At 44.1% G+C, this 22571-nt stretch overlaps 1 protein-coding gene across 14 annotated transcripts in view; it reads left to right on the top strand.

The window, feature by feature from the left end:
* Positions 1-22571, top strand: part of DST (dystonin) — a 2190048-nt gene that overhangs the window by 3464 nt on the left and 2164013 nt on the right. The window lies entirely within an intron of this gene.

The following is a 22571-nucleotide window of genomic DNA, read 5'->3' as shown; positions in this document are numbered from 1 at the left end:
TACCAAAAACAGTTCCCAATGCAAGGGAAACAAAACTCTATAGGACAGTATTATTGTAGGTCTTGACACCCAAATCATTAATATTTGTTCCAATTAAAGCGTGGAAGAAGATGGCTGTGCCCAAATTGCAGAGTGGCTTAAAATCCCTGCTTCACTGCTAAGTGTGTGATCCTGGGCAAATAATGTAATCTCACCCGAACTTCAACTGGAGTGCTTAGAAGTGATTACCTTTACACCCTTACAATAGGACAGTTTTGATAAGTTTAGGGACAAGTTTAGGGTTGGTGTACCCTAGTGCTCCTCTGCTAGTGGCTCCAATACGGTCACATATAATTGCATTATTGCTGCACTGGCACTCCCCTAGTCTTGTATCACTTGATTTGACAGGCAGACATAGGGCCTCATTACGAGTCCGGCGGCAACCAGCCGGTTTTTCCGGGTCGGTTACCGCCGGACTCGTATTACCATTCTGCCTTCGTGACTCGCGGAATTACCAGGGCATTATGACCCTGGTGTCCCGGGAATTCCGGAGGCGGAATTCGGTAAATCCCCATTCCCATTGAGTCCCAGAAGACTCATTGGGAATGGGAAAGTGGAAACACCGGCACCATCTTGTGATGGTGCTGGTGTTTCCACGTCCGCCTGGAGGTGGGCGGTGTTAAACCTGCCAGGTCAGACCTGGCGGGAACGCCACCTCCGGCCTGCAGGACTCGACATCGGGCGGTCCGGAATTAACAGTGGCGGCGGGTTTACCGCCAGTGTTATTTCCGGACCGCCCGACCCGTAATGAGGCCCATAGTATCACCAGCCATTCAGTGCACCAGAGATTCTAGTATAGCAGACTAACTGTGGTACAACCAACATTAAATTGTCCCCCCTGTTGCTCCCAGCCACTGAAGTTGGTTGGGCCTCCCAGAGTACTGCTCCCCCCACTCTGCAATGTCCTGTTATGCTATGATATTGCATTTTTCATTGCTCACCATCTGCCATTTTCACACTTTCCAGGACCTTCAGGTCCTTTTTTGTGATTTTTCTATTGTGATACGTTACAAAATAGTGATGGGTGACCAAATATTTGAACATAAAGAAAGATTCAGTTGAAGTGTTGGCAGCCTGTGGCTCCTCCATGCATATCTTCTAAGTACAGACAGTGGCCCCTTGCATACTTTCAACAGCAGGCCTGTATAGTTTAAAACCTCCTTACCTTGCAATGTGAAAGCAACTCAGGTGGATAGCTCAGGGGCAACGTGATTGCCGTGGGAGCAAGATGACGCAGAGCAACACAAGCACTGCCAACCATCTAGGTAGACCCTTTCATGGAGCTGGTCTTGGTTTTGGGGATGTTTACTGTTTGTTGAATGCTGGCACTGGAGCAGGAACCTTTGTTAGTCAAGGCTATTCTAGGGGCAATATTAATTGGTGTCTGTCAGCCAGCTAGTTCTTTTTCCACTGGGAACTTTAAGGCTCAGAGCATTCTAAATGTGCTTGAGTGGAGTGCATGGGTTGGAAGATTTCATACATGAAGGCACCAGATCAACGGAAGCCCTGTCCCTAGAGGGCTGCTTGCTAATGGCTATCCTCGACAGGACCTCTGCGGCCAGATTATGATTGAATAGGGCATTCGGTACCAAGGAAACGCCAGCCTATATACTCAAGGCTTACATTTCTGCTTGGGATGGCTCCCCCTAAATCTGACAAATGTTGAGTGAGTAACGTCAGAAGGGGCCACTCACACCGACACAAACTGATGCCGAATGTACCCCTCACAGGGGCAGTGCACTGCATCTTGCGCAGTGGTACAAGATAGAAAATGCAGGGAGCTATTCAGGTCATTCCTGTAGCCCAGTGGGCTTTGCACCAACAGCTTGCAGGAGCTACCTTTCACGCCCTTGGCCAACTAGGGCCCTCCAAACAAACCTAGGGGATGTTAACTCTGTGTGTTTGGAAATCACTATTACGATCCATTCGGAGGATATTTAAGCCATAAAAGGTGTGTTGCCTGACCCCTTCCCAAGGAAAGGTGGGCACTCTGCCACACAGAAAAGCCATCCTTCTAGGGTCTAAATGCTACAGCCATGTCCCACTTGGAAGAGCGCCTGGGAGGCCGGAGTGCCTTTCGCAGTCCATGCCCTCTGTGTCCAGTGATCTAGACTCTGAAGCTGTAGACTATGGCACGATACCCTTGACCCATTTTCAAAGACCTATTCCGTGCATGCCTGGTAAAGTGTATAAAGCGCTATTAGATTCCATTTGGAAGATATTTAAGGCTTAATGGGTGTAGATGCATTCAAGTGTCTGACCACTCAATCTGCAATACAGGAAATCTAGCTTCCGAGGGCCCCCGTGCCCGGGCCATCCACTACCTGGAAGCAGTAGAGTGGGAGAGTTGCACAGTGCTCCTCCTAGTCCATGCCCCCTCTCCATCAGTTCTGGGTTGGGTGTACTTCTACATCTGTGCACCCCTCTTCCCTTAATATTCCCGTTAACACGGCTGTTGAAAATAATTGAAACAGAAGAAATTCCCTTCCAAAACAGTAATGTTGACTGAAATAACATATGTTGATGTTAGACGTGTGAGATATTGATATGGATGGCGTATTGGAATCTGTTTGTTTGTTTGTTTGTTGGAGTTTGTGATACGACATATGCTAATATGTGGGTGTTTATGTTGTACATATTTTAAAGGTTTGTAAAAACCAATAAAATTTAAAAAAAAAAAAAAAAAAATTAAAGCATGTCTTCAGCAGAGATGGAGCTACTCTGATGTCTCAAGGGAAGTGTGTCCTTTTCAGGCCAGAAGAAAGAAAACAGGCTGAGCAAGTGATGGCTGGGGAGAGGAGGACAGCAGATTAGGTCACTGAGCTGCCTGCTTCCCTCAGCAAAGCTGGGGGCTCGTCCCGGGAAACCCTTGTCAGGGGCGAGCTACGCACCAAGACCCCAATCTGAATTTCAACAATCGGCGGCGGCCGGCCAGGCCCGATTGTTGAAATTCAAATTGGGGGTCTTTTCACTGGGCCCTCACTCTCTTGGGCATGGCGGGGGGGCGGGGCCTGCCTTTTCACCTAGCTGTGCATGCATGCGCACGCATGCAGTAGCAATGGCAAGCCCTGGACCCTGGCTGCAGAGCCTCACCCCTGTGCCGCTGTCCTGTGTGCACATCTATGGTGCGTTCTTCACTGCATTTGCTGTGCCCATAGCCGTCCCCGGCGCAGCATTGCAGCCCTGTGTATTGCACCCCTGTGCATGTGCCATGTGGGCGGACGCCAGGCAGCACTGCAGAGAGAGTAGCCCAGGTAGGGGGGGCAGGGGAGTATCCAGCATTGCAAGAGTGGGTGGGGGGAGCCACAAAAAAAGTAGTCCTGCTACCCCCCCCCCAAATGCAGTCCGTGCAATTCCATATAATCTAATTCGTGCCCACTGCCTCAATCTACTACTTTTTTGGTAACATTAGTAGCAGATGGCATTTTATCACAACAAAAATAAAACTCTAGAATCATTACAGATGCAGGAAACTCCTCTATTGGAGCTCTGTCCAGGCGCTCTGGGGCAAAATACATGCACATCTCCTAATTTGCATATGAATTGCACCGACAGAAGTGACTTCACAGAAACGGAGATCTCAAGGAGCATCACCTGTCTTTGATACTTCGAGGCACCATGGAAGTGACTTTAGAACAAGTTGCCATAAGTAAGCAAAGTGGCAAATAACTGTGGTGCAAAATACCTAAATTATATATGAAGCAACTCTATAGTCATTAGGCTTTTTTTGTAAATAACAGCATGATATATTAACATAAGTTATGAAGTGAATCACCTACAGAGCTGCAGACGTGACACAGTGCAATTAAATGATTTGCTCAGGACCACACACTTTGGTTAAAGGGTGAAACCGGGATGTGAACAATTTAAGTAAATGAGCACATCTTCCTAGGTGTAGTTGATATAGATATTTATTAAGGTTTTGCTTTGCATTTCATGTGGCCAGATTCCCCTGGGTTAGGTGCGCTTAACAAGTGTCAAATAAATACATAAATGTGCTTAAATAATACTTTATTTGTAGCAATGCCCTGGAAGCAAACCACATTACATAATAAACTACACTTTCATAGTAAACTAAACTTTACACTATATACATTGCCATAGAAATATGTTGAGCAATAAAAGTATGGCTTTAGTTTTATTCTCCCCATCCTGCATGCAAAGTCACATTAGCATCATGTAGATTAATGTGAGCCCAACAAATACCCACTGGGCATTAAAGCCATAGTCATTATTTCATAAAGCATGCAACATTATGCACCTTCTCACTTATGATCACTCCTTTCCATTCACATTTGTAAAGGGACAAATGTCCCTGCTAACAGTCACCCCCCTCCCATCAGTGCCTAATGGCTCACGTTGAAAGGCTCTGTTGACACAGAGCAAAGTGGGAGCCCCTCTGCTGCCCAGAGCTCCTTGGGACATTGTCCTGGCAGCGGGATACATCTCCCGTTTGGAAAGATTAAGGTGTCCTGCTGCCAGGACAATGGGCGTGCTGAGCAGCAATTGCTCAGCACACATTGTCCTGCCAGCGGGACCCCTTTCCTGTTGAGCACCCTCATTGAGGTGCCTAACAGAGAGAGGTGTCCCACTGACAAATATCCCTGTCTGGCACTCAAAAGAGCCCCTTGGGGGGCAGCTTGCCCTCCCTCCTCCCCCGCATGGTACGCCATGCCACTTCCATAGATGGTCTGCAGTCCGGTACTAATGTTGCAAGAGATCTTTCAGGTGTGGAGCATCCTTCCATGCCAATCAGTGAATCCTCTTCACAATCCAAGTCCTTTGGGGCCTTAGCCCTCTTGCCTTTGTTTACCTAATTTCCCGTATCTATTTTCACCATCCAACTGGTTAAGACTCGATTTTGTTTAAATGCTCTTTTTAGTCTTCTTTTGGCCTTTTTCCTGGCCTTTTTTTGTTTTCAATGTCTTTTGTTTTCAATGTCGCAGCTCTTTTTAGCCGTCGTCTCTCTTTTTGCGTCAAAAAAAATTCCTGTGAGCTTCCATTTGTGGTGTCTAAGATCACCTCTTCTAGCACAGGACTCTCGTTAGCCCTGGTTTGATTATCGGAGACTAAAAATGAGCGTTCTCCTGTCACCAGACTTAATCTGTTCTCAGCATTGCTAGAAATGGGTCGAATCTCCACAGGATTATCAAGTCTTCCATTTTTTAACAACTGCTTTAATTTCTCAATCCTTATCAATGCCAAGCCCTGCTGCTGACAGATATTCTCCTGTATCCTATTGCATAGCTTTAAAAGGATTTTGATTGCAAACTGCAGTGTTCCTATGGCTGTGCTGTCTGTAGACATATATTTCACTACTGTTAAGAGTCCATGTCAACACTAGATCTATTGGCAAACAAATCTTGCGTGTCTGACAGGCCATGACTGAATTGTACGTGGCCTCCAATTCGACCCCAGTTGGCCAAGACCCTACCACTGATAAGCCCACAACTGTGTTGTTCATTTAATTTTGGAGCAAATAACATAAATCTAGTAGTGAATGGTTGTCAATCACCGTAGACTGACACCTGTTGGTATCATCTAGCTGAATGACTTCCTCAGCCTTATCACCACTCTTTTTTACCAATTATTCTCAACTTCAAAAAAGTTTGTAATTTTCCATTTAAGACTGGGGTCAGGTGGCTGCGCATGTACAATCGCCATGTGACCATTAATTCCCCCCTCCTCCCTATAACCCCCAGAGGGGTCTTGCACCCTGTCAGGGATTGTCTTGTCTTTACAGCCCTTCTTAGTCATAGGTCGGCTCGGCATGTTATTGCCAGGCTGTGCAATCGAATACAGAAAGACAACATCTGCCTCTAATGATATATCACTGTATTTATTCCAAACGACCTGTTGACTACATGAGCTTCAGAACACTTACTTTCCTTGCCTATCTTCTATTGCCAGGGCGACTCCCTCACGGCAGTACCTGTGCCTCGTCCGGAGGACTGCCAGACTGCTTGACTACTGTACTTGAACCCGCACTTGTCAGACGCGTCTGAGCATACGCGCTGCGCTCGAGAATTTAATCAAACCATGCACAGTGTAGATTACCGATGAAACAGCCCATACAAATCCATCTCTGTTGCTCAAAGGTGCAGGTTTTACAAATTAAAAAATATAATACATAAGTCTTAAGTCGTTGCATTTCAGTAACATGAACATGGCATCAATGATGACCCTAACATTATATGAAATAAAATGGGGCCTTGGCAATTTCTTTCATAAATCAGTGCAAATGCATCATAATAGAAATATGTGACAGAGGTCTTTTACAGGCTCCTCACATGTCACCGTTACCACCTGGTTCAGCCCCCAGAACAAGTGTTTATTGTTATTAGCACCTTGAGGCCAACCCACGAGGTGTGAAAAGCAGTGTATTTCTTACAAACATGTCACGACGAGTGCACAACGTGTTGTTTCTCACAAGTTCTTCCTCACCTAACATGGCAGCCATGGACATGGAGGGAGGGACTTCATGCTGAGCCCTTCTTCCATTTCTCTGGCAGGTATGGGCAGGCGTATGGTGAGACGAGACGCAGAGGCACCACCACTCTAGAAGCCACAGGAAAGTCAGGGCTTGGCGGGATGGAATAGGTGGGTACAAACGATGGAGGCACTGGGTGCTTGAGGGAAGATGGTTGGTAGATGCGTTCGGCACTCGGGTTGCTCCGAACTCAGAATTCGATTTGCATGTGTTTGGAGTAATCTGATTGGCTGACACACATGCCAATAAGACATAACCATTTCATCCCAGCCCCCAATAGAAGAACATTTAAACAAATCAGTAGAATTGATCTTGTGCAATCCAGGGAGCTAAACGTACATATAGTGCCTCTTATTCCGCAGTGGTCAGGTGTCTTGGCATAAAGCGGCAACAAAGGTAAACTGTTTACACGCGCCCGCTCTGCCAAATTCTCCAAATGTAGTGCTGTAGACCGGACAATTACCCTATAATCATTACAGGTTTGCTGTCCCTGAAACCTATTACGTGAAAGACACCACTTGTATAATAGAAGGCAACCTCTGGAGGACCAAGGAACCACATCCATTGCCAGATTGTCAAGAGTTTCTATTATTTCATTATGACTATTTGGGTTTGTATGAAGGCCCACATGAATTTTCACAACATACAATGCAGACCTCTGTTGGGCCTGAACGTTGATGCTGATAACCCCCAACCCTAACCTCAAAGCACTAATTGGAACACCCGAGGAGCCGACGTAGACTTTTGATAAATACATTTTGAATACATTCCAGGGTGGTAAAATTAGTGTCCGCTCAGATTTCACAACCAATAAACATTATGGTGCGAACCATGGCCTCAAACACATTCACACATTTATCCAGTCTCTGCACCAAAATTATGGTAGAATGTTAAAAGCCCTCCATTTCAGGCTGAAGCACTCTTAGCAATTAGAGCTAAGAATTAACCACTTCGATTTTGACGCCGTCCAAATGCCAAGAATGACAATTACTGACATAACCAAAGACCATCATTGTTTACAAAGTTGATTTGTGCGCTTAAAAAAATCGGCATATGCTAAGCTTTGTTGCAGCCCACCTGACGCGGAGTCAATGAGAGCCGTATCATTGGCCTACAACAAAGCTCTTTATTGATTACCATGTAAAGAAGGGCAGGGGCTGACAGTACCCAAAGACGTACTAGGGTAAAAATCACACAGAATTAAACAGGAACAGAGCTAATGAACATCCATGTCTAATGCCCCTCCTGCTGGAGAAGCCGAGGGTAAAGCTACCAGCCCTTGGGCAAGACACAGCTGCTGTAGTTTCTGCTCCACTTAATTAGACCAGTTGAAGCAACCCCCAGGCACACCAATGTTGTCGCGTTTTGACCACAATACAGTCGGATCTATAGAATCACAAGCCTTTGCCAGGTCGAAAAAGGTAGCAAACACATTCCTGATCCTAGTATATTTCCCTATAATAGTATTTGAAATAGAACAGTGGACCACAGTCATACAACCCTTTCTAAAGCCTGTCTGAGAACTTGAGAGGATATCATTAACCATGGCCCATTCCTCCAATCTTAGCATGAGGTACTTAGTATAAGTGCTACCTGATGCATCGAGTAGTGCAATGGGCTGATAACAGTGAGGAGCATGCATAGAACCTTTTATTAAAGAAAGGGATCATCAAACCATGCTTCCAGGATGTGGAAAGAACATCTGTACAGATAATAGTGTTGAAAACACCACACTCTAGAATAGTTGCCCACTACTCTGTAGTAACATACAAACATATCAGACTCCCAATCTACATTAGCCACTAAAATACTGTGTGACCTGGGTTTTTACGCAACATGTCAAAACACCTACCCATATTAAGGGAAGAAACCTTAAATCTTGATTGGGTTCTAACCTGAAACCTGTTGATTCACAATCCGTGGTGCATCTCCTGCTCCTGGTCTGATCATTACATACTGGATTGGAATATGTCTCTTCCAAGTTGTGAGAGATCTAAACACCATAAGAGCTGGGTAACGTGCAGTAACCTGCGCAAATTGACATCGGACACCATGGTCCCCTTTATAGCAGCCACTATTAAGAACGTAGAAAAGCTAGCTAAGGCCTATGATGATACTCTCGAAAGAGCCGTCGGTCATCAGGCTCCTTTTAAAACCCTCCTATCCAAAGACAGGCCAAATAAAAAATGGTTCTCCACTGAAATAAAACTGCTAAGTGCAGATAAACCTCAGGCACTGAAGCAATGGGAAAAAACGAATTTAGCAGAAGACAATATCATCCTTGCTAATACAACAAAAAATACAAATGGCTGTACTGAATGCAAAAAGGCACTATTACGACAATAGGATCTCCGGAGCAACTTCAAACTCGGGTGAACTATTTAGGATTCTCAAGGAACTGGAATATCCTTGCCCAGTTCCTGTGCAGGTGGTAAGGATACCAGTGGTGTACATCCATCCAACAAGCTATGAGAAATAAATTAGGGAATATACAGAAAAACCTAGAAAACCAAATCTACCCTGGCCCCAAAGGTAATGGACCCTGCCATCACTGCCCCACAATGTAGACACTGTTCGTTTGAGTTTCAACCCATCTCTGAGCAGCACCTGCAAAAGATTCTCAGCCAACTCAAACCTAAAAACTGTAAGGGGGATGTCTGTGTTGCTTCAGTAATCAAAGAATGCGGTAATCAACTGGCCCACCTCACTACCACATTTATTAATCTCTCTTTTAAAGAGTGTTCTCTATCAGCATTAAAAAAAGCCTGGATCTCCCCCTTTATTAGGAAACCCCCTCTTGACCAGAATGTGACAAGTAAGTACCGGCCCATTACAAATGTGCCATACCAGTTGAAGATTCTGGACCAGGTGGCAGCACAGACACAGATTGAGGAGTTCCTGGCTAAACATAAGATTCTGTGGCCTAAACAATCAGGTTTTCGATGAGGCCATAGCACAGAGTCCACTCTTCTAGATCTGAAGTCCAATATGTTTGAGATATTTGACAATGGGAACTTAGCTTTGCTTGTGCTACTAGATCTGTCCGCAGCATTTGATCTTGTGGATCATACCATTCTTGTGTACAGTCTATGCGACACGGCACATTCTCTACCAAAGCAGCTAACTGGATTCAGTCATTTCTATCCAACCGGACTTCAAGAGTTTTCTTCCAGGACTCGGTGGCAGAAGAAGTCCAGGTCTCATATAGCATGCTGTAGGGTTCCTATATATCTCCTACATTATTTAACATCTTTATGCTAGCCCTGTTTAAACAACTGGATGCTTCAGAGACCATCTACGCAAACTACGCTGATGATACTCGGTGCCTCATCCCACTATCAAGGGACTTCACCAGTGACCTAAATTGCAAAAATGCTAAAATACAAGCCTGGATGCAGGTGAACAGACTAGCCTTGAATGATTCAAAGACAGAGCTGATGGTTATGGGCACAGTTCTCCAACCATGAAAGATTGGTCAAAAGTATTGCCAGTTTAACATAGCTGGATGCTCGATTAAAACCCAACTCAAGGTCAAGACCCTTGGAGTCCTTCTTGACCAAAATCTATCTATGAAGGCACATGTGATCAGCCTTATCTCCTGTTCCTCTTACTCTCTTAAACTGCTGGCCCAGCTTTGCCTCTTTTTGAGCATTAGCAACTGTGCTACGATTGCACGTGCCATCATAGGGGCCAAGCTTGACTATTGTGCTAGCCTTTTACTGGGGCTAACCAAAGGAGAACATTTCCGACTTCAGGTGGTTCAGAACACTGCCGTATGTGTGGTAATGGGGTTGGGAAGGGCAGATCATGTCTCCCTAGCTAGAAGGGCTTTGCATTGGTTACCAATGAATAGCCACATCCTGTACTGTGTGCATTATATAACTTGCCGATGTCTCTATGGGTTGGGCCCAGAATATCTAGCCCAACATCTCCATTGGCTACCTGCACACAGGAGCTTGCATTCTAACAACACCTCCCTGTTGGTGACGCAATGTTCCAAATGCTCCTGTGTGACAAGAGGGTAATTCTCTCATGCAGCCCGAGTCTCTGGAATGAGCTTCCGCTCAATCTCCGAGCATGCTCATCCTTTTCTGTTTTCAAGAAGGGCCTAAAGACAGCACTTTTGTACTAATTTCTTGATCTAGTAACCAAACAGTTTTATCCCCTGGTTGCCTCTTTTTTCTGTTTGATGTATATTTGTATTGTCTAGCGCCCCCATGCCCATGGGCTCTCGTCTTTTGCGCTATATAACTAAATTAAATAGAAAAATAAATAAACAATAAAATCTGACCGCAAACCATCTGGCACAGCAGCTTTTCCATTTTTAACAGACCTAATACAAGTTAAAATCTATTCCTGAGTAAAAAGAAAAGCATCCATCCTTGATCATCTACAATAAACGGGATGTAATTTCAAATAAACTACCTTGAAAGAGAGAAATCCATAATGATGGGGTTGGAGGGGATTACAAGTATGCTCAAAATCTTTTGCAATCAATTTCTAGAAAGGTTTTGTTGCGTTTTGGTGACCTTCCATATCCAGTATATCTCATTGTTTCGAAATAAATTCACCTTTCACTAGGATGCAGGTTTCGTTTTTATTCAGGTGTCGCAAAGCCCTGTCCTTGAGCCCCCTCCCCACCCCCAACAACAGCACGTTTTCAATAATGATGCAAATAACACTCCCTAAGAGTCACTGGGCCTTCTTACAAGTCACCCGGTCCGGAAACAAAGGTGGCAGTAAATCCACTGCCACCGTTGTTTCTGGACCGGCTGATTCCGAGTTCTGCAGGCGGGAGGTGTTCCGAGTTCTGCTGGCGGAAATATCATCACCTGCATGCAGGCGGACATGGAAACACAGGCTCCGTTATAGACAGAACCAGTGTTTCCATGGTCCCCATCCTCATGGAGTCCTATTGAGAATGGGGATTTACAGAATTCCGCCTCCAGAATAACCAGGTCATCAGGGTTGTAATGCCCCGGTGATTCCGGCAATCACGGAGGCAGAATGGTATTACCGGTCCGGCAGCTGCCTGCCGGTATTTCCGGCATGGCTACTGGCGGACTAGTAATGAGGCCCACTGTATTCAGTCGTTTTTTTAGTGATTATCCTGAAAAAATTAAGGGGCCTTGGATCACGAGGACTACTTGAATGGAAGACCTCTAATTTAACCAGCACGCTTCTTTTGAGTGATTGCCTTTTTTCTCGGATGGTTTGCAAGGACAGCCCATTATTTTTTTGCGGCATTCTACTTTTAATCTGGATTACAAGGTCATCAATATTTCATTATTCATCATTTGGTTTCTTAACTCCAGGCCCAGATATGCGCTACACTTAATATGGGTATCCATATAACATATGTAGATATGACCAGAGATTTCTGATCCAGTCAGGAACGCAGATCACTTGGAGAATTAGTGTGAAATTGCTGGCTAGAACCTTTGCTCGTTTAGTAACTCACACATTTTATTGAACCAGTTGCACCCAAACATGAGTCATGCAAATTGGTCACTGTCAAGGCTCTTGAAATCCACCTTGGTATGTGGGCTCTCACCTCGTGTAGACCGGGAGGTAGAATTGAATTCCCCAGAAGTTTTCCTTTCCAATTTCTTCTTCTTGGAGTACAGGATTTCCTTTGTGAAGAATGGACGGCCCCATCCAGCATCCACAATTTCCACCTGAAAAAACAGGAAAGACTCTGGAACCACCAAAAGGAAGGTCTGAGATGTGGGAAAAAGCAGAATCAGAAGCAGAAAGAAAACCAGGCTGCTCTTTCTGGTAGTCTGTTAGTTTAATGACAGATGCTCTTGTTCGCAGAGTTCTTTCTCTCCAATCGGTATCGTCTCCAGGATGCGAGAAAACTACAGCCAGGTTTTTAAGGAATAACAGGAAGGCCAAGTCTTGTAAGTAATGAGGAGTCCACTAATGGTAAGGTAAGGTCTGCAGAGAACAGATGCTAAGAAGCAGGAGAAGGCAGCATTAGGGAGACAGCAGCAGTCGGAAGATGGTAACAAGGAGAATGCAAAATGAAAACCGGAGCCAGAAGGCAACGTGTAAAAAAGGATCAAGAAAGGCAGAATGGCAAGAAAGCTTATCTTAGGTACACGCGGCGTAGAGCGGTGTACAAACACAGGATTCCAGATGGCAAGCAGAACACTAAAGCAGAAGGCAGCAGCGGAAAAGTAGGACAGCCAGAAATTAGCGTCTTACCTGAAAAATGTTAACAGGCCTGCAACCCTTCAATGTGAGTGAGGGAGGAGTGTAAATACAGCGCAATCTTGGAATAAGACTAGACCGCCAATTCTGCTAGTGAATTAACATGATGGCAGTGGTCGAAGTGAGCAGGAGCGGTTGGGAGCGGTGCTCCTCTACTTTTTTAAATTAAGCTTTACAGCTCCTATACTTTTATTTTAAAAAGAAACCGTTCCGGAACGGTTTCGTTTTAAAATAACAGTGTAGGAAGCAGTTGAAACGTGCACTTTCAGTGCACTGCATTGAACATTCCCTTAAACAGCAGGCAAATGTGTTTGGGGGGTTGTATTGTGTGTGGGAGGGGGCAGGGCAATGGGGTTTGTGAGGCGCGGGGCAGAGCAGCAGGATTTCTTTTCTTACACTTCGACCACTGCATGATGGCAATACAACGTGTAACCACTTCCATAGTCCCCAGAGTGCATATTGTGGTCGTATGACAGTCACCCCTGGGCAAGCGCAAAACATTTGAGCCATACAAGCCTCCCTAACGGCACATCTGTCAAACATGCTGGTCGGTTCTCCAAATAGGTGAATTATTTATTATGTGTGTACTAGTGATAGCACATAGTTGGTGTTTTTTTTTGTTTAGGTGGCTCTAACAGTCTAATTGCTTTGTTTTTGCTATTCATCCAACTGTGTAGGAGGCCAAATATATATAAGTTATGATCTGAAAAATCAAAGGTGGCGTTGCTGAGCAGATAGTAAAGGGCGGGAATTCCAATTATTTTGCTACTTGCACCAGGAAGGTAGCTGCCACCCTTGGATACCAATGATTGGCTGGCACTGCAAAGTGAGGGGGTTGGTAAGTATTGTCCTGCTGTGCAGTGCATTTCAGCAGGTGCCACGTTGTGTATGCATTTGTAGGTTTAGCAGGCAATTTTGAAGTCTATTTTAGACCAGGAGCAAATAGAGGGAACCTCCAGCCACGGAAACGTGATCAGATTTAAAGTCCATAAATCCAGCAGAGCGAGGCATTTTGCACATGCTGAAGTTTGGTGATAAGACCATCACAAAGGGTGTTACAGTAAATCTAGCATTGAACTGACAGCAGCACACCAACCAGCGTTGTTCTATGTCTAGTTGAGAGCAAAGGTGGGCTCCTCATAAGGAGACTAAGGTTAAAAGCAAACTGCATATGCTTATTGCGTTAACTTGGTGGCTGCGATGAACCAGAAGAAGGACTCAGACAATTAGAGGTCATTGCAAAGTAGTTTTATTAAAATAAAAGGAAACATGCCTATGGCCCTACACCTATGAGGCAAGTTCCCTACCTAACAAAACAAAAGCTACGGGTGTGCTTCAAAGTCCAAAATAAAGTTCTGCAATCGGAATTCTATCTAAAAGGAAAATGGGACGCTTTGTACAATAGCCTTGATCAGAGCCTCTTCCTGGCCCAATGTTATTTGGTTAGTTCTTAGGTTACTTTTCAGAAAACACAGTATCTTTTTCCCAGTCTTTCTATCAAGTTAGTTTGCACTTTCTCCTGTTAACAAAGAAAACTGCCTCTTGTTGGGAAGATTTCAATTCCTCCAGGATCTCGTAACAAGCAACAAAAAAACCACCTCCTCCTTCGAGGCGTTCCCTTTGCCCCAAAGTCCTGTTATCATCATACAGGTTATTTTCCTTCACCCAAGATGTTTTACATAATGCGACTTTCCACCCTGTCTTGTCAGAGTTCTTTATCTTCTGTTGCTTTCTCAGCCTTAATTGAAGTTTTCATATCTCTTCCTCAATTCCCCTTGCATAGGGTATTTGGACACTCAGGTTTCTCAGGTTCCCGTAACCTTGATCGTTTTCCCTTCTGTTATTCACAATGTTTGTATTTTTATCAATGCTCCTTTCATAGTGTATTTGCATACTAGGGCTTCTCAGGCTCCTGTAACTGTTTAACTTTCACAACTGTGAATAACTTTCACAACTGTGAATAACAATGTTCATAGCTTGTAACAGTAGGTCGTTCTGTTGGCTTTCTCAGGCTCCTCTAACCTTGTTGGCGTTCCCTGAAGACAATTGTCTTTGTAGCTACGGTCTGACGTATGCAGAGCTCAGGGACTCAGGCTCCCTCAAAGGCTCTGGTCTCGGCATTTGTTAACGGCCTACTGGCCATCAGTGCTCGTTCATGGTCGCACCACCAGATGGGACAGGGTCCTTCTCGTCTCTGTTCTTTCACCAATCCTGGCTCCTCGGTCAGGTAGACTACCAATCCTCAGGTGTTCTCGCCCTCCTCTCTGCCACTGGCTCCGTGGCCCAGGGTGGCTCTGCCCTCCAGGACGTCAATGATGCTGAAGCTTGCCTCTACATAGTGGTTCACTTTCCTCCGTATGTGTTTCCTCTCTTATACACGTCATAGGGATAAACAGAATGGTGTCCTTCATCGCTGATCATGGCGTTCATGCAGTATTCAACATTGCCTGTAACCAACACGTGAGAAGACAGATATTTGTAAAATATGGTTGTTACAGGAGATACGAAAGTCTTTTTCACATTCAAATATGCAGACAAGGTGGTTTGGACTGGGAGTTCCACTCTGGAATGGGAGTCCTTGTCCCCAAGAGGGAAGTCACTCCCAGTGAGGTCCCACTTGCCCAGATCCCTAGGGAGGGTCTTGCATAGTGGACTCACCTCCTTAGCCTCAAAGGAGGTGGCACCCTTCTGGGGTCAAGTGACAAATTGTTCAGATCCATCACATGGCCTGAAGTTAGATTCTCATTGAAGTAAATCCTAGATGTTTTACGTTTGGTTCCTTGTGATAATATCCCTGGAAAAATGTTGTGTGACAAAAATGTGGCAATAAAATGGCAGTGGTTTGCAGGGACATTATCACATTGAAAATGCGGTGGGACACCCCTGAAACCCCTAAAAACGTTTTCTTTTTTTCAAGGGGAGCGGGAGACACCCCCGGAACCACTGCTCCCTTTGACCCGATATATATGGTCCCATAAATAAAATCTCCACTGCCTTTTCCCAGCAACCATATGTATGGCAACCATATATATGAGGATAGTATTACCGGATACCTTACCTTTTTGCTCTGTGTTTGAGGTAGCCCAAAAATAGAGGGAATAGAGATGTTTTGCAATGTTTTCCTACTTTTGTTTCCAAAGAGAATCACGTCTGTTTTTGATCCATTTAAAAGGAGATGGTGCCTAGACAGCCATTCAAGATTTTGTAAAAGACAGGGTTCCAACACGCAGAACTCCCCTTCTGCCCCTGAAAGCTCCATTTTGTGTATTGGTAGGTCTGGAGTAGATGGGGGAGTGGGGGGAGTAGATGTGTATATCAATGTATCCTGCTCCACATGTTCTTATTCACACCTTCAACTACAATGGGGTCCAGTTGACACCAGCATGGGGTCATCACACTCACCAGTATATTACATTATAGTCCGAAAATATAACATAATAGATATATCTTTTAGAGTTCAGAATGGTTCTACAGTCATCTAGTTCTAACATTAGAAATAACAGATTATAAATTCATCATACTGTACATAAACGTTGGACTGCTCTCCCCGGACATATTAAACATTACCAGAAATTATTTTTGGCTCTAACCCCGCACCTCACCCAAAGTAAGATTGGCAGTCTTTACCCACAGTCCATACCCCTTATGGCCCAAGAGGCTTCCTTGCTCAAGATCTATCCCTTCCCCGAGGCCCACCCCACTCGAGGTCCACGCATGGTCTGAGGCCTATCATTGCCCTGAAGTCCATCCACACATTTCTCCATGGTCAGAACTAGGAAACTATGTAATAGGCTGGTGCAACGAAAAAACCTTCCAGTGACAGTCCTACTACATTGCTATTTTCAATAATCACAGCATAAACTATATAATTGTTTGGTTTTCTTTGTTTTAGTATTTTAAAGAACATACTGCCTCCAAAATGTACATTAAAAAAATTGCAAAAGTTACCCCTAAATTCTGTGTGTAAACTCTTAGTTGATTTTTAATTTACAGTTGGGGGTACATTTATCTTTCCAACTTGCTAACAGTAATCAAATTCTTTATTAACAAATCTTCTGTTTGAGTAGGGCACTTTCAGCTTGTCTCATTTGTCTGAATAACAGCCTTAAATTGCAAGAACTGGCTGCCTGAGAGTAGCAGGACCCTCTAGACTTTATGTAGTTGTTACAATTCACCATCAATATTATGGTGATGTTGAAAAAAGAAAGAAACAACCTTTCTACCTAAAATGTCATAGCAGAATAGGCCGCAAGGAGGCTAGTATCTACTTGAACCCATTTTAGTTGAAGCTGTGGATAAGAACATGTGGGGTAAGATACATTGATATACAATAGACCATTTCCCCTAAAAGCCACACGTGCAAAGTGGTGCTGAGCAGCCATTGCTGGAGGTTCACCTCCAGATCGGAGCAACACAGCAATGCTCCATGGGTATGCAAATTAGTTGAAAAGCTTGCTTTTCGCTCCATGATAAGAAATTGCCATTGTGCCACATAGCAGTGCTTTTTTAACACATAGCTTTATCAGCCAAGGACTGACAGCTCTCAAGGATGCAACAGCCAACTACATATGGGCAATGGTGTGGATGGCAAATGCCTGGCATGAGTAACAAAGAAAAATAAGAAATAAAGAGAGACATGCTGAACCAGGCAGAGTGATAAACAAATGTATTATTAGGCACACATGACAGCGGAGATATGGAGAAAGTGCCACAGCAAGTCTCACAGAATTGCCATGACCTTCTGTGAGGATTACAGAGACAGATCAGCTTATGCAGACAGAGCAATAATCTAAAGTAACACTGGCCCGCGTCCAGGTGGGCACTAACAGACAGTGTGCAGTACGATAGCGGTTTTTCACAACATATGGCTTCCAAACAGCAGTGGGTTCAGCCTGCATCGCTTTTGCAAGTGTTATATGGAAAATAAAATCACAATAACTGAATCCCAAATAAGGTCATGATAGGAAGAAAACAGCAAGGTGTGATGTCAAGTTGCTGGGGCTTAGCAAGATTTGTCAGACCTGTGTGTGCATCGTGTAGGGATGTGTTTATAAGAGCAACACAGAATGACTCTAGGGGAAGCATGCAGAATGTTTGCCACAACAACTCCCCTCCTTTGGTCATACTGTAGGGTAGGACCCAAACATCAATAATAAAGTAATCCAACGGAGTCAACAAAGTGCACGGTAGCAAGAAAAACAAATGTTTATTACATGCAACCGTGATTGGGAATAATTGAAACATCTTTCAAAGAACAATACAAAATGGTTGTGTTTTATAGTAGAAAGTAGCAAAACATTGTTTCAAACTGTTTTGAAAATACTGCTCGCTGATTGGTCAGTCAACATTGCTTTATAGGGGAATCTATACAATGCCTTGCCCGATTGGCCTATCCTATCCTTGTGACCATTCTGGTAGTTACATCATAATAATGAATGCTGGCAACATCTAGCTTCCCAGACTTATGACTGGACAATCATTATTTTACTTTATCCTCAGATTTCAATTAGTGGAGCTCCTCTGGCCCTTCTGGGGTGGGCCGCTTTGGTCTTGGTTTTGTGAGGTGTAAACTGTGTGGCAACAATTTTTGTTTTTTGCATTCCATTCTCATGTGAATTAAACATTGGAACCATCTTACCTTTCTCACCCTTCGAGCTGTGTCAACCAGCAGCATATTATTGCAACTTCCGATTGGAAACATGTGGCTTCTCCGGTTCCTTTGCCAAGGTTATGTGCATGACCTCATGTAATGCTCGTATGCCCGTTGCTCTGGGACCGCGCATCTGTTAGAAATATGTGTGCTTTTATCTCTGGATAGACACATAGTGTAGTAACTGAAATCAGTCACTTCATTCTTTGGCATATCCTAATCGATGTGCAACCTGTACTGCATTTTCTGTGCTGAGCTATGGCTGTTGGACCAGCCTTAGTCCTGTATGCTGAATTCTCTTTGGGCTGAGGGCTTATGTTATCCATTGTATGTGCTTCTACTCCTAGGGGGATGTTATCTTACAGGGAGCGCTGTGCTTATTCTGTTTGAACGACTTTGTCCTGTGCATGTCTCTGCACGTATTCTTGTTCTCACCAGGGATGTAACCTCGTATTTTGTTAGTTTTAGGAACATGGCAAAATCTTTATTAGATATGTTTCTCTTACTGAATGTGTGGGACAGGGTTGAGCTTTCTCCTTTCCAAACCCTATGCGGCATTCTACCCCTTCCCTTTGCAGATCCTGCTTCTGGTAGCAACATCTGATTAGGTCAAGTTTCCTTGTGCTGCGCCTGGGAAAGGGTTTTATCTCCTACTTCTTAACCATTCGCAGCACGACTTTACACCGTGCTCAAGGCAGCAGACTGTAAGGAACTCATGGTGGCAACAGTAAAGACAGACACAAGTGATCTCAGTTCAAGGGTGTTTATTAAACTGTATGCCGGTTGGAAAAATGCCTAATCTAAACCTAAATCTAACATGGGAGCAAGCGCCGACCATCAAATGAAAATAAGGCAGTCCTAGTGGCGTTGTGTTAAATCAAAAGGGCCTATACTAAGAAACCTATTGCCAAACCTTACAACTAATACAAAAAGAGTGTGTCATAGTTTTGAAGAAAAGAAAGAAGTGTTCACAAATAATATGCCAGGATGCAGTAGCTTGGGTCTCCCTTTCCCCACATTTTGTGTATGGTGGTAAGGTGGGATCTTGGAACACAGCACACACTCGTGCTTTCCCAGCACGAGTCGACAGTTCTGTTCCAGTTTATCAGGAGCCTCGATGCCCAAGTCTCTTTTACTCTCAAATTCTCTTGCCTTCGAGCGTTTGACATTTTTAAATAACTAAACAAAAGTTCCTTCTATAAAAATGAAAGTTTGTTTCCTGGTTTTACTTAGGGTGAGGATTCTTCACTTCTGGGTCCCCCTCTTGCGGGCGCTGACCCTTGTTCCTCTCAATATGAAGGCCTTCAGTGGTTGTGTCTCCTGGTTCAGAGGGCCTGATAGGCTTACAAAACAATGAACAAACATAAAGTTCAATTCTACATATTTCTCGGTTGATAGATTCACCCCTGGATTCCCCTCTTCCGGTCTCAGACCCCTCTTTGCTTTTATCCTCCCTTAACCGGGTTCACTTTGCCTTTTCCTTCCTTTACTAATCTTAATGTCTGTAAAATAGGTTCCAGTGGACATCCCTCGGCCGGGTTCACTCTTGTCAGCGCACAGTTTCTTGGGACTTTAGACTTGCCCCCTTCACGTCGGCATCCTGGGGTAACTCTTGACAACCTTCACATTTACTTTCAATGTTTACTGGATTCACTTGGCTTTCTCATGTGGCGGGATTCACTTCCCTTGCTTTCTTTATAGTTCTCAGATTAAAGGCTTTCGACGGTACAGGGACTTTGCTTGACCTCCTGTATGACCACTTTGACCTATCTTGGCGGCTCTGCTACGGCATTCTGGTATGTGTAGTTTCACTCAGATGGGAATCGACTCACATGGTGCTGGTCCCCTTCTGCAGCTGGCCACCCATTTACAATGTTGCAGTTCTTTTAACTTCTCTTTGCCATTTTGTGACTTTCATTCACCACAACCCAGCTCTTATCGATTCTCTCCTCGACTCACCGGCTGTGATGAACCGCTTGGCTTTCCTCTTTGCAGGAGTCAAGGCCAGTATCACTGAAGCGGGTGTCTCCCTCACTCCGACTTATCAGTGTTGATACGCTCCATGTACTGTTGACATCTGCTGCAGCACACTTGGGCTATTGACCTCGGTCTGGCGATTCGTTCAGCAGAGGGTTCGCTGGGTTTTGTCGAAAAGGGCAAGGTTGCATCTCTCCTCATCAGCCTCTCAATATTTGCTGCCTTTCTTCTCCTCTTGAACTGCCGGGTCTGGATAGCTGTCTCGTTGTGCGGTCTTCTTTGCGTGTACTGTGCTCTGTTGTTCCACCTTTTATCCCTGTGGGGAAAGTAAAGGGCCGTTGGGTGTGATATTTAGATCATTTGCCTGTTCACTTTCGACTGGGAGTTCAGAAAGTGACAATCAGAGGGACGAGATTGATAGTTTGTGGGGCAAACGTGAATATCTGGGATTGTGAAATAATCAAGGGGGATTGCGGGAATTGTGTATTTTATCTGAGCATGTTCGGCATTTGGGAAATAATAATCAAAGGCACAGGAAGAAGAATGATTGGGAGTATTCAGAAAGGGAACAGGAAAACAAGAATTCCGAGAAAGATTGTTTTTGAAAGCAACGGGGTGTGTAATTAATTCCCCTGAGGTGGAGGGGATGATGGATTCTCGAAAAGGAAGTTTATCCGATGGAAGGGAGGTCGATTTTAATACAGCCCATAAAAGCATTTGGGACCTCGTGTTCATCGTCCCTTTCTCTGGTATAGTACTGCATCTCACCTGGGGCATTCCCCCGAGCATAACCCCGGGCTCCCTTACCCAGGTGATCCTCCCTCGCTCATCCACCCCCTGGGTTGGGATCTGAGAGCACCAGCCCTCCACTGGCCACCTGAATAAGGGTTTCTTGAGGTTGACCTAGAAGAATACCCTCCGGTGTCTCATGTGACCTTGCCAACGCATTTGTAATGCTTTGTCTTGAACTGACTGCCTTCTGCTGTGTAAAACTTTCTCTAATGTGTTGGGGCCTGCTATTCAACCGGCCCATGTACTGCCGTCCATTTTGAGGCCTGCTAAGGGTTAGATACCCATGAAGCATTAACATATGCATATATATATATATGTATATAGATATATATATAATATATATATATGTATGTATGTGTATATATATATATACACTACCTTAAGTATCCGGCTTTGCCCCAGATGTCCATTCTCAGATTCTTTTTCATATCCCACCGAAAAAGATGAAGAAATATTGTTGTTTGCCACAAAGGAGAAATGTGATACATGTTAATTTCACTAATTAATTGAACACCACATTTTTATTTATCTCCACATGAATATTATATTTTTATGCTTACTCAGATTATTTGCATTTTTGTTAGCAGTGGTGGCATACAAATATGATATTCATGTGAGCATTTAAATTGGAGGTAACTAAAAATGTGGTGTTCAATTAATTAGTGAAATTAACATGTCGAGTTTATTGCAAAATAAATCGATGAAAAGAGACACACTCACTCTCTTCTAAAAATAAAAAAATAAAAAACCCAATACCAGTTCAGCATAGACAGCTCAACGATGAGCACCTTCTACAAATGACCTGTAGATGATGGCGGAACACCACAAAACATAATGCCGAGAAACAAAAAAAATATTCTCTCGGGAACATGATGGCCGATTGAGCTAGAAATAGTTGCATTCATTCGGCAATGAAATAAAGAATATTCCATGCTAAATTAATGACGCCAGACCTCGCCGTACATGAGGAGCTACATCCCGAAGATCAATGCCACATGCACACACATAAACAAACACAACTTTCTTTTATATATAGATATTTAATTTATATTTGCATTTATATATCTGTGTGTATGCGTTTTGCTGGCTGCTGCCTATCTCATGTCACAAGGCAAACTATCTCTGTTGCGTCGTGTTCGTTGCTCCAATCTATTAATGCTTGATCTTTGCAATAAATGCTTACTCTATCGTTTATTGCGCACCCTGTCTCTTGGGCCTTCCCCTGCATCTACATATGTGTGTATGTCGAGTTGACTCTTGACTTATCATTGCTGGTTAATAGTGTCTGCTGTGCATCTAAGTACAGAGCTCCGTGAAGGGATATGGTGGGAATGACAGGGTAATCTGCTTACAACCTGGAACTTTGGTCTGGGAAGTGTGTTCTGCCTCATGCTTTATGGGTTTTCT

The sequence above is a fragment of the Ambystoma mexicanum genome, chromosome 4p (genome assembly GCF_040938575.1).
Source record: "Ambystoma mexicanum isolate Mex_15411 chromosome 4p, UKY_AmexF1_1, whole genome shotgun sequence".
NCBI lineage: Eukaryota > Metazoa > Chordata > Amphibia > Caudata > Ambystomatidae > Ambystoma > Ambystoma mexicanum.
Note: the sequence above shows the minus strand (reverse complement) of the source record. Positions and strands in the feature narration are given on the sequence as shown.